Genomic DNA, 13,322 nt, shown 5'->3' on the forward strand with positions numbered 1-13,322 from the left:
GTTTTCAACATCAGTGAGACTGGAAGAGAGACACTACTGTTGCTGGTTGTGGAGCCAGAAAATGTTATACAGACTGGGAGGTGGAATTCACGGCAGAGAGGTGATGTACACGCGTTTGTGTGCAGATGAAGCTTCGGTCATGGAGAAACCTAAGGAATCCCGTCCCGTGGAGAAACCGTGGAAGTGTGGCGACTGTGGGAAAGGCTTCCGTTTCCCATCTGACCTGGAGACTCATGGGCGCAGTCACACGGGGGAGAGACTGTTCTCCTGCTCTGAGTGCGGAATGGGCTTCAGCAATTCCACCGACCTGATGAGCCATCAGTGGGTCCACATTAGAGAGAGGACCTTCAGCTGCCCTGAGTGCGGGAAGACCTTCAGCAATTCCTCTGTACTGCAGAGGTACCAGCGGCTCCACACAGGCGAGCGGCCATTCTCCTGCCCCGAATGCGGGAAGGCCTTCAGCTATTCCTCTGTACTGCAGAGGCACCAGCGGGTCCACACGGGCGATAGGCCTTTCGCCTGCCCCGAGTGCGGAAAGGGCTTCAGCAATTCCTCCCGCTTGCTGAGGCTCTCGGGGGTCCACACAGGGGGGATGTCCCAAGTGCGGGAAGTCCTTCAGCAGTTCCTCCTTTCTGCAGAGGCACCAGCGGGTCCACACAGGCGAGAGGCCATTCGCCTGCAGCGAATGCGGGAAAGCCTTCAGCTATTCCTCCGTCCTGTTGACCCACAGCCGGGTCCACATTTTCGAGAAGCCCTTCAGCTGCTCCAATACCTCTGCCCTGCTGAGGCACCAGCGGGTCCACACCGGGGAGAGCCCGTTCTCCTGCCTTAAGTGCCAATAGTGCTTTACCCAGGCATGCCACCTTCGGATCCATACGGGGGAGAGGCCCTTCCCCTGCCCAGAATGCGGGAAGGCCTTCAGCAAATCCTCCCACCTGCTGAGGCACAGGCGGGGACATACCAGGGAGAGGCAGTTCACCTGCCCCGAGTGCAGGCGGAGGTTCTCATCATTCTGCACCTTCCAGAAGCACCAGCTGGCACACCAGTGCTCCCAACAATCTGATTCTGCTGGTGAAACTGCTGTGGGTCACTGCCAGGACTGAACCCCTGCCCATTCTGACAGAGCTTATAGCGGGAGAGTCGGTCAGATTTTTTTGTTTTATGAGATCGTGCTCCCCCACCACCGCAACTTTGCTTCCAGTGGGCACTGCTGCTCGTTGAGACCAGGAGCTGTTCTCTTTAGTGTTTTCTGTCCAGTTAAAGAATTATTGGCTCTGTCTGGGAACGAGCTCCAGTCTGTAAGAAATAGCTGAATACTTCAGGGTGTCCATTCACATTCAGCAGTGACTTTGAAATTAAATTTACGGTTATGTGCCTGTGAACAACTCATCATCGAATGATTGCCCAACTGCTTGGCATTCCATTGTTGGGAACTGATTGCTTCAATTGATAATTTTAAAAATTCTCTTCCTTAATTTACCCCTTAATTTTGTGTCCATGGGATGGTGGAGGACTTGATCATAAGGCTTAAATCATTGCTATTTCCTGGATTGTCTTGTTTAACTTTGCCCTAGTAAATTTGCGGTATTCATAATTGTTTGTTCTTGTTTAAATTATAACTCTGGTGTGCAAGATCTGTTCATCAAGTGTGGTCCTCTTGATGAAACTGCAGTGGGTCACTCCCAGGACTGAGCCCCTGTGCATTCTGACAGTGTGTGTGTGCAGTGGGAGAGTCAGTGGCCTTTTTTGTTTTATGCCCTTGGCCCGCCCTGCCCCGCCGCCAACTTTTCTTCCATTGGGCGTTGCTGCTTGTTGAGCCCAGGAACTGTTCTCTCTAGATTCTACTGTCCATTTAAAGAATTGTTGGCACTTTCTGGGAATGAGTCCCAGCCTGAAAGAAATGGCTGAATACTTTGGGGTGTCTATTCACATTCAGCAGTGACTTTTAAATTAGATTTACAGTTACGTGTCTGTGAAAACCTCATAGTCCAAGTATTGCACAAAGACTTGGCAATACATTGTTGGAAACTGTTTATTTGAATTGGTAAGTTTTAAAAAAAATTCTTTCTCAATTTGCCGCTTAAACTTCTGTCTCTGAGATGATGGGGGACTTGATCAAAGTGTTTAAATCATTGCTATTAATTAGATTATCTACTTAACTTTGCCCTAGAAAAGTTGCCGTATTTATAATTGTTGGTTTTTGTTTAAATTATAATGTTGATGTGCAAGATCTGTTCTTCATCAAGTCTGGTTAGGAACAGTTGAGAAATTGAGGGACATTGCATGTATTAATTTCACTGTGTTGTGAATCTGATGACAGTGACACGCATTTGTACTGGGTTGCTTACCCTTAGTTGTAATGTCTTTCACCCCAACTATTCACTATGGTAGTGAGTTCCACAGTCTCACCACACTCTTCGGGTTTTCATGAAATCCTGAGTACAGAATTGGAAGGGAAAGTGTTGACGAGGGCAGAATATAGGGTCTTAACTGCAAAAGCCAGGAAGACATTCGACAAAGTAAAACCATGACAATGTAGGGACAAATAAGGAACTTTGAGAGCAATAAAGTGGTCACACGTCAGATTTCAAGATAATGGTCGTGACAAAAAGAAAAAGTACTCTGCTGATATTGGATATTGTAATTAAGCAAGTTTCGAGATGTTGCAGTTGGTTGAATATGATGACGTAATAGATGAAATAACCAAAACCACGAATGTAATTTCATGTCGGTAACCATAAAGCAAGTGTATACTATTGATTGATATAGGTCAATTGCGTGCAAGGAGGCCATTCAGCCCATCGAGTCAACATTGACTGACCGTCCCACCCAGACCCAGTTTGTTACCCTATCTCTGTAACCCTGCATCTCCCATGGTCAATCTACCCTCACCTGCACATCCTTTGGACTGTGGGAGGATGCCAGAGCACCAGAGGAAACTCACACAGACACAAGGGGAGAATGTGCAAACTCCACACAGACAGTCGGCCCGAGTGCTAACCACCGTGCCACCACCACATGCTGCTATCTAAAAAAGTGAATTTCAAAGACTCGGGAACACTTGAGAGAAAAACAAAACTGTCCTATCTTAAATGAGAGGCAAGTCTCTGGCTAGAAATGAGTGGACATTACATTTACATTAAGTCCTCTCCAGATGTTATACAGCTTCATCAGATCATCTGTTTCTTCTAAACTCAAACTGATACAAGCCCAGCCTGACATCCCCTCGTCCCCGATTATAAGTTGAGTAAATCAGCGACCCTCGACCTCACTGGCATGACACAGGATGCCCTCAATCCAAGTTGACCTTAATTGTCTAACCTCTTGACGCCCACGCCACCATGTGGTCAGCCGCAAAACAGCCCTGACCGAGAGCAGAGGAACTGAATAGAAGCAGTGAGGTGGACATTGCATTCCCAGAGAATATTGTTCAAGTGAGAAAGTTGTTCAGCTCACATTCGGATCATTGCAGGGACCATGTCTCCTGTCATTTAAATATCTTAGATCCCAATAACAGTCTAGCTTTGTTGAACATTGTGTGTGTTTTACCTGATTTTCTGTTGCTGTCATTCCCATTAGGGTGTGTGAATTCAGGACCAGATAATAGTCTCAGTTCTGAATTATCCTTGAGGATTGGTGTAGAACGTACTAAGTTTCAGTCATAATGGAAGAAGCTCTACTGTTATTTAACCCTTTGCTGTCATTGTCCTGGGACTGTATGAATGGGGAAGTGTTGAGGGAGTTTTACTCAGTATGTAACCCAGTGCTGTCTCTGTATTGGCAGTGTTTGTTGGGGACAGTGTTGAGGTAGCTTCACTTTCAATTTAGAGTAGAGGAAGCTTTATTCTGATTGTAATCCCATGTTGTCATTGTCCTGTGAGTTTTCGATGGCATCTGTAATTTAAGTGAATGCAGAGTTGCTGTGGGAGTGGAGGGGACTTCTGTCTGAGCATACCCATCTTTGAGATTGCTGTGCTGATCAAGACACTCTCAGACACCTTCATTCGCTTTTCCAACCAACCACATGGTGGTTAAGGATGGTATAAGTGCAGGCATTGCCAGCGATGCCCACACCCCATGCATGAAAAAATACATTTTGTTTAAAAGTTACATTCACGTTAGAAACTCTCTAATGTATGATTACTTACATGGAAAATTCCTGTCTGTTTGGAATATCATTTTTAAACATAGGAATGTGTCAACGATGTAGAAATATAACAAGAACAACAATTGGAGAAGTTAACAGGTAATGAACAGAACCAGAATGCTGAGTCAGTCTGACCACCAAGGCTGAGAGAGTTCTCCCAGATGTTGAAGTTACACCAGTGCCTTTTACTCTTGCAGCTTCCCCAAAAGTTTGTCCCTGATGGACGATCATTCAATGACCCGAAGAACTAACTGTTTTTATCTCCATAGCTGCTGCCAGACTTGCCGAGTAATTCCATCCCTTCTGCTTTATTCTTTTATCGGATTTGAGCTTCCCTAAGTCAGTGAAATGAAGAACTGCAGATGCTGGAGATCTGAAACACAAAAATGCATAAATTGCTGGAGAAACTCAATAGGACTGGAAACACAAGTGGATAGAGAAGCAGAGTTAGCATTTCAAGTGCTTTGACCATTCTTCACAACTGTTCTGACTCTGTTTCTTTCTCTCTCTCTCCACCGGTGTTGCCAGACTGGCTGAGTTTCTCCAGCAATTTCTGTTCTGACACTTTCACAAGGTTGATGTTTGTTATCCATCCTTAAGTGCAAGGTGTCTTGCTTATGCCAATTCAGAGGGTAATTTAAGAGTCAACCACATTGCTGTGGGTCTGGAGTCACATGTAAGCCAGACCAGGTAAGGATGGCGGTTTGCCTGCTGAAAGGACAATGGTGAACATGAGCTTTTATGGCAATTGACGTCAGTGCCATCGATACCATACTGAGACTAATTTTGTGTTCCCCGTTTATGATTTGAATTATTCAGATCTCACCTCTTGCTGTGGTGGGATTTGAACTCATGTTCCCTGGATTACTCGTCCTGTGACATTATGTCCACACTGCTGCTTCCCATCCTTTGCTATTTTGTGTTTGCTCTTTACGTCTTTGTCCTCTGATGTTTGGGAAATTGAACCTGTTTAAAAGATTGCCCTAAACCTCCCCCATTGACCAAGTCTTTGGTCACCTGTCCTAATCTGTGCTCCGGTCTTGTGATTTTTAAAGGAATTCTCATTATGTCCACGTGAAGCACTTTGAGATAGTTAACTGGACCATAGGTATTATTTCAATGCAGGTTGTTTCCTTATCTTAATATCTGAAAGTAGAGGGTCATATTTTAAAAGTAGAAGACAAAAATGAGGATGATTTTTTCTTCTTTCTGATGGTTGTGTGTCTTCCTCAAAATGCAGTGAATTCAAAATTTATACGGCAGAGGTAGATAGGTTCTTGATAACCAAGTGGATGACAGATTGTCGGGGATGTGTAGGAATGTAGAGTTGAGGTTGAATTCAGATCAGCCATGATCTTATTGAATGTTGCAGCAGGGTCGAAGGGCCGAGTGGCCTACTCCCGCCCATTGCATCAAGCAGTCTGTGTCTCCCCTCTTATAGCTATGAACTGGGTCATTCCTTTCCAATATTGCCCCTTGTAGACAGTTAAGTGAACACCAGGTGGCCTCCTATTGGGAGCAGGCACATTGTAGCAATTGCAGTATTTCTTGTGTTAATTTTGTTGCTTCTTACTCAGTATTGCTGAGAATCATCTAAATAAAAACCAAAACACTTCTTTTATTATCGCACCAATGGAAGTGTTGGTTTGCATTTAACATTGTTGAATTAGCCATTCCCACCTTTTCCAGAATTCTGTGTTGAATGCCCTCGAGTCAGGTTTCTACCCCTGAAACAGTTCTTATCAAGGTCATATTTGACATCCTTTGTAACGGTGATAGGGATAAACATTCCCTCGTCGACCTGCGGTCAGCCTTGATCAGGGTTAACGACAGTACTGACCCTCTCCAAAATCGCTGTATCCTCTGGGAGGGTCTGCTTTTAGCGTCTTCCGTTCTTATTTGTTGAACCGTAGCTGCAGGTGTTGTCATCTATACTGATGATATCCAAATGTGCCTCAACACCACTTCTCTCCCTATACCTCTGTCTTTCATAAGTAACCAATAATTTCATCTGAATGTCTGCCCGATTTCCAGCATTGGATAACCATAAACATTCCCTTAGTTAAATATTATGAAGTGTGGAGCCTTTGTTTTAGTCCCCAAGTTCGACCTGACCCCCCGCTTCCCCCACCACCTCCCCGACCTCCAACGCCAGTAACTCTGTTGACAGCCTTCATGTCACATTTAAAACCAGGATCGATAGATTCGTGAACAGTCGGGGGATGAACAGTTACAGGTAAAGGGCAGGAAAGTGGATGTGGGGAATGTCAGATCAGCCACGATCCTACTGAATAGAGGAGCAAGCTCAAGGTGCTGAATGGCGTATTCCTGTTCCTATTTCTTATGGTTCCCGAGCCCTTAACTCTGATACAGGACCCTGGCTTCAGTATGTGCCATTACTGAGTGTGCTGATGTTCCCTTGTGTAATATCAACAACTTAGCAGCTGCTGAAACCTTTGCTCCTTTGTTTCCTCTAAACACAATAATCCAATGTGTTCAGGGGAGGCGATGGCCGACTTTATTGTCACCAGACTATTCACCCAGGTAATGTTCTGGGGACCTGGGTTCAAAACCTGCCACGGCAGATGGTGGAATCTGAATTCAACATAAATCTGGAATTAAGAGTCTAATGATGAAATCGTTGTGGTTTGTTGTAAAAACTTATCTGGTTTCCTGCTGTCCGAAACTGGTCTGATCCACATGTGATTCAGATCCACTGTCAGCTGGTTGAATCTTCACTGCACTTTCAATCAAAACCTCTACTATAACCTCCCTACTTTTATACTCCATTTAAAGGCCAATCTCCCTTTTGCCTTCCCTATTACTCACTGAACTTTGATGAAGAGTTCATTGACTCTAGCTTCCAAATCCTCCTATTCAGCAGCTTTGTCCATTTAACTTTCAGGACTTTTCCGCCTGGTAAAGTGCACAACCTCATTTTCCAACATTCTATTCTATCGGCCAAGGTTTTGCTCATTTGCTTAACATGCCTATGTCCCTCTCCATGTCACCCTCACCACCTGCATTCCAATCAACTGTCTCTACTGCAGTCTTGGCAATAGTACATTCACTTCACTTATCCAAGTAATTCATATCCATATTGTAAATAATTTTGGCCCCAGCACTGATCCCTGTGGCACATTGCGAGTTACAAGTTGCGAACCTGAACATCCCCCTTATCCCTACTGTATCATTGGTTAGCCAATCATCTATCCATACGATGAGACTGTCTCCTATATCATGTGAATATCATTGGCTCTGCCAGCAAGTCTTCCCAAACCGTCCTTGAAAATGTGGTGGTGAGCTGCCTCTTAAATTACTTCACAAATATGATGTGGTCTATAATAAAGGTTCAGGAGCGAGTTCCAGGATTTTCATCAATAACATCGAAGCAATGCATATATTTCACAGTTGGGATGTTGTGTTCACTCTTATCTCCTCTTACTGGTTGAAGTGATGGAGTGGAAGTTGCTCTAGAAGAGCCGCCACTCATATAATCAAGCCAGACAGATCAATTGTGGCCAGAGACTCTGCCATTTTGACTTCTCATCAATCTACACTCTTTCCATCCAAGTTTTAATCATATCAAACTTCCGTGTAATGCTGTTATGGCCTCAGTAAACTATAATAACGTTGAAAGATCGCTGGGATGATTTTCTACATCCGACTGCAACATAAACACAGTTTTGGTGGAACAAAAGACATCGTATTGGTGGATAATTACAGTTAGTGCAAACACAGCGAACCATCAATAAATATTAATCCTGTTCAAGTCAATGTCAATATTTCAATTCAGAAACCAAGTGCACTCGGCTGCTTGTAACATAGACAACATGACAAAATGGCTCATAGGAGGAGAAATGGGACATTGAGGAGGAGTGAAATGTTTGCTTTTGGTCACCTCCGCAATTGTTAGAAAAACAGGTTGAAAGGATTCTTAAAAGGTGGCTGAAGTAATGGTGTGGCATAACACTTCAGACAGCGCAAAGTGGAAAACCACTTTCGTGTGGAAGAAAAAGACATTCCTTATTTCTGAAAGAACTGGGAAACAGAAGATGGGAATGAAATCTGACTTGGGAGCTATTTCCTATTTGTTGAGGAAGTTGCTTCATCACAGTCTTGGTTTAGAGCATAATCTCTTCATCAGGAATAAAGGGTGGTCCAAGGGGGCTGAGAGATAAATGGGAGGGAAGTGGGGCTGGAGGGAAGGCAGCTGGGAGTGCAATAGGTAGATGGAGGTAGGGATTGATGGTGATAGGTCAGAGATGAGGGTGGAGCAAATAGGTGCGAAGCAAGGTGGACAGGTATGACAGGTCAAGAGGTTGGGTCAAATTGGAAGGTTGGATCTGGGACAAGGTGGGGGAGAGGAAATAAGGAAACTGATGAAATCTGCATTGATACCATGTGGTTGGAGGGTCCCAAGGCAGAAGATGAGGTGTTTTTTCGACAAGTGACGGGTAGCAAGAGTTTCGCAGTGGAGGAGACCCAGGATTTGCATGTCCTTGGCGGAATGGGAGGGGAAGTTAAAGTGTTCAGCCACAGGGCGGTCGGTCATTTAGTTTCAATGACCCAGAGCTGTTCCCTGAAACATTCCGCAAGTTGGCGTCCAGTTTCCCGAATGTGGATGAGACCATGTTGCGAGCAATGGACATAATCTTATAAATAGATTGCATAAATCTTAGCCTGCCAGAGTTATTTTCTTTAATTAAATTAAAGAAAACTTTAATTAAATTGGGTGACTGCGTGAACCGGTTTGTTGGTCATATTTGAATCATCTTCCCAAATGAGACAATACCATGAATATCAGTGAGCTGCTCTTTTTGTTAAAAACCACAAGTTTTGATTTATTTTCACAACTTACTGGTATTCACACCTGCACATTTAATGTCAAACTCTGACATCAGAAATGAAATTACAGAATTAATATTGACTTACAATATTCGAACGAACAAATTAATAGCACACAGTGAATACCAAGTCTGATTAATATGAAATTAAATTTGACCAAAAAACATATAAAATCAAGATGGGAGATAAGAAATGGGGGAAGGGCAGAAGGTAAGAGATGCAGCATCATAGAGGGTGCTCCTCCAGGGAGTACATTTTACCAACTACAACAAACACCATACGGTAGGTACCATTTAAATGAGTTAATAGATACAAGCCTTGATCAAATCCAGCCTCCAGCCTTACCGCCCGCTTCTTGGAGCTCGGACTTTCCTCCAGCTCTGGGGGATTGCTACCACTGCCACTCCTCCACTGCAGAAGCTTTGGGAAGCGGATGCAACGGCAAGATACAGAACAGAGCACCTTTGCAAATGAAAGCAGCTTTCAGAGACATTGAGCAAAAGCATCACATGGTTTTGACCCATCAACCTCTGGATGATGCGCCCAGCACCCTCACACAGCACTACTCTGCTTCTGTGCGCCCAGCAACTGGATTGTGAATCAGTTTAAAGTAGGTCCTATATCTCTGATTACATTGGTATGCAAGGCAGTGAAGAAAGGTTTCAGCACACTGGCCTTCATCAATTAGAGAATTGAGTATAGATGTTGGCAAGTTATGTTGTAGTTATACAGGACGTTGATGAGGCTGCACCTGGAATATTGTGATCAGTTTTGGTCCCCTTGGTGTTCTGACTTCTGACTTCTTCAACTCTGAATTTGTGTTGAACTTGATTGGATACTTTGTCCAACTCAGCATGTTTAAACAGTATGTCTCAGAGGGATTCATTTGAAACTTTTCAGGATGTGAGCACAACAAGATTGAACTATTCAAAGTTACTTGGACTCTATTTTAAACTTACATCAGGACCAGTAGTCAGAGACGCTTACAGCATGGAAACATACGCTTCGTTTCAACTTGTCCATGCTGACCTGATATCCTAAATTAATCTAGTCCCATTTGACAGCACCTGACCCATATACTCAGGCAGCTCATTTCATATATTTCTCACCCTCTGCATGAAGAAGTTGTCCCTTTAATATATTTCGCCTGTTCCCCTAAACCTATGCCCTCTAGTTCTGAACTCCCTCACCCAGGGAAAGGACCTTATTTCTTACCCTGTCCATAACCCTCATGATTTTGTAACCTCTATTAGGTCACTCCTCTGCCTCTGATGCTCCAGTGAAAACAGCCCCAGCCTATTCAGCCTTTCCCTGTAGCTCAAACTCTACAAACCCCAGCAATATTCCCGTAAATTGTTTCTCATAGAGAAGTTAACGTTTCAGTCCTGAAGAAGGGTTAATACCCAAAACGCCGACGACTCCACATCCTGATGCTGCCTGGCTTGCTGTATTCTCCCAATCTCCTGCTTGCCTACTTCGGGTTGCAACATGTAGTGGCTTAGTGGTTACCACTGCAGCCTCACAGCGCCGGGGACCCAGTTTAGATTCCAGCCTTGGGTGGCTGTCTGTGAGGAGTTTCCATTCTCCCAGTGTCTGTGTAGGTTTTCTCTGGGTGGTCCTGTTTTCTTCCATAAACCAAAGATGTGTAGGTCATGTGGATTGGCCATGCTTAATTGCCCATGGAGTTAGGTACATTAGTCAGAGGGAAATGGGTCTGGATGGGTTACTCTTCGGAGGGTCGGTGTGGACTTGTTGGGACAAATGGCCTGTTTCCACACTGTCGCTAATCTTATCTGCACTACTTTTGTCACTAACGAATGGCAGAGTAGACTCGACGGGACGAATGGCCTAACTTCTGCTCCGATGGTCTTGAGGTCTTAGGTTTCTCTGGAACATTTCATTTGGCAATGTGCAGTCCCGGGTTCAATGAGCAGCAGTGTCCACTGAAAGCAAAGCTCATAGGATGGTTGAACTCCTACAATGTGGAAACAGGTCCTTCAGCCCAACACATCTGCACTGATCTTCCGAAGAGTAACCTACTCAGACCCATTTTCCTACCCTCCATAAATTGCACACAGACCCCCAAGGGTGGGATTATTCCTGGGCTCCTGGTGCCATGAGGCAGCAGTGCAAACCCTGAGCCACCATGGGTTGTGGTTGTGGGGGGTGGGGGAGGCAATTGCAGAAAACAAAACAGCCCACCTACTCTCCCACTGCATCCAGAACTGGCAGGAGGTTCAATCCTGGGGGGTGACCCAAGGCAGCGTTACCGGTGGGATATGATCGCTGTGAGCGCTGGTGCCCCCGCTGGTGCTTCCTCAAGTTGCACGAAAACATGAACCTCTTCCCACACTCGGGACAGTTGAAGGCCCTCTCCCCGGTGTGGACACACTGGTGCTTCAGCAGGGCGGAGGAATTGCTGAAGGCCTTCCTACACTCAGGGCAGCAGAATGGCCTCCCCCACGCCACCCCCGACCCCCCCACCCCATGTGGACCAACTGGTGCATCAGCAGTGTGAAGGAGCGGGTAAAGCCCATCCCGCACTCGGGGCAAGAGAACAGCTTCTCCCTGGTGTGGATTGACTGGTGCGTCAGCAGGGCAGAGGAATCACTGAAGGCCTTCCCACACTCTGGGGAGCAGAAGGGCCTCTTCCCCTCTGTGGACCTAGTAGTGCTTCAGAACCCATTCAAATTTCACAATATCCTTCTATCCTTCTGATAGGAGCGAGACCAGAATTGCACACAATATTCCCAAAGTGGTCTAACCAATGTCCTCTACAGTCACAACATAACTTCCCAACTCCAATACTCGGTCAGAAGATTGGGAAAGCTTTCGAGACCCACAAAAAACAAACAGGAAAGAATGGAGGGAAAAACCGAATTTTTGAGAGTCAGCTTGGAAGCATCAATGAGAAATCGGCGGACTGGGTTTATTGGGTACCCGTTCTCCTTAAATACACTATATACGTATTTCTCTTCTGCTCTTCGTAGTTTCTCTGTGCTGCAGTGTGCAGTGGCTCGTTGATATAATGTCCTGATGCAGCTTCGTTTGTGGGTGTTGGGATGATTACTTCTGTGGTTCAGTATTTGGTTTGAGTGTGTTGTTTTTCTGTAGATGCTAGTTTGAAGTTCCCCATTGACTGTTCGCTCTACTGTGACATCTAAGAATGGCATTTTTTTTGTTGTTCTCCTCTTCAACCCAGGAGGCCCCTCAGGCCATAGTCTCACTACTTGGAACACCAATACACAGACTAGTCAAAGGCCTCCACTGAAGACTAAAACACCAAGTCGAAGATTCACGCCACTCCATTTACTCCATCCAAGAATTCCTGAACACCAAAGACACTAAGATAGAAGAGGATGGAATAATAATGTCCTTTGACATAACAGCCCTGTTCACATCCATTAAGATCAACGTGGCCAAATAAAACTGAAGACTCTACTCGAAGAACCAAAGACACAAACACAGCACCAACTTCATCAGCAAAGATAGCACTGTCAAGCTCTTGGAACTGTGCCTTACCACCTACTTCATATTCAGTAACAAGCCCTACAAACAAATCAACGAAACACCCATGAAACCACCGGTATCAGGATTCCTAGCAGAAGAAATAATGCAGAGACTCAAAACAAACAGCCCTCCAACGATCCAACCCAAACTTTGGGTCCGCGACAGCGAATGACACTTTTGTCATCAAAAAATGAAAAAAATTAGAGGAAACCAACAACACCATCAACAATATCCTCACTGACATAAAGTCCACAAAAGAGAACAACAACAGAGTGCCATTTCGAGATGTCACAGTAGAGCGATCAGTCAATTGAAAATTCAAAACAGCGTCTACAGGAAAACAACGCACGTGTACCAAGAACCTAACTACAGAAGCAATCATCCCTCCACATACAAACAAATCTGCATCAGGACTCTATTTCAACGAGCCACTACACATTGCAGCACGCAGGAACTACGAAGATCAATAAATAACTGGACAGTGCACTTAAGAAGAATAGGTAGCCAACAAACACTCTGCAAAGGGCTTCCCTGACCGGGAGTCAAACCCGGGCCGCGGCGGTGAGAGCGCCGAATCCTAACCACTAGACCATCAGGGAGATGCGGGCACACGCTGACAACTCTACTGAAAATTTCTTCCCTGCCCGGAAATCGAATCCGGGCCGCGGGAGTTAGAAGGCTTTCACCTGTGCATCCACCAATGTCATTTCTTGTATCCATTGCTCACGATGCGATCTCCTCTACATTGGGGAGACTGGAGACTCCTCGCAGAGTCAAGTCACAGCGCTTGAGGGAAAATCTCCAGGACACCCGCAAC

General features: G+C 45.1%; 1 non-coding gene across 1 annotated transcript; it reads right to left on the reverse strand.

Annotated features, from left to right (window-relative positions):
- Window positions 1-13,032: 13,032 nt before the first annotated feature.
- Window positions 13,033-13,104, reverse strand: trnae-cuc (transfer RNA glutamic acid (anticodon CUC)). Its single transcript has one exon. It is a non-coding gene; the product is annotated as a tRNA-Glu (tRNA).
- Between the last annotated feature and the right edge of the window lie 218 nt (window positions 13,105-13,322).

The sequence above is a fragment of the Chiloscyllium plagiosum genome, unplaced genomic scaffold (assembly GCF_037043375.1).
Source record: "Chiloscyllium plagiosum isolate Xiang-an unplaced genomic scaffold, Cpla_swu_hap1 HiC_scaffold_27, whole genome shotgun sequence".
Lineage (NCBI taxonomy): Eukaryota > Metazoa > Chordata > Chondrichthyes > Orectolobiformes > Hemiscylliidae > Chiloscyllium > Chiloscyllium plagiosum.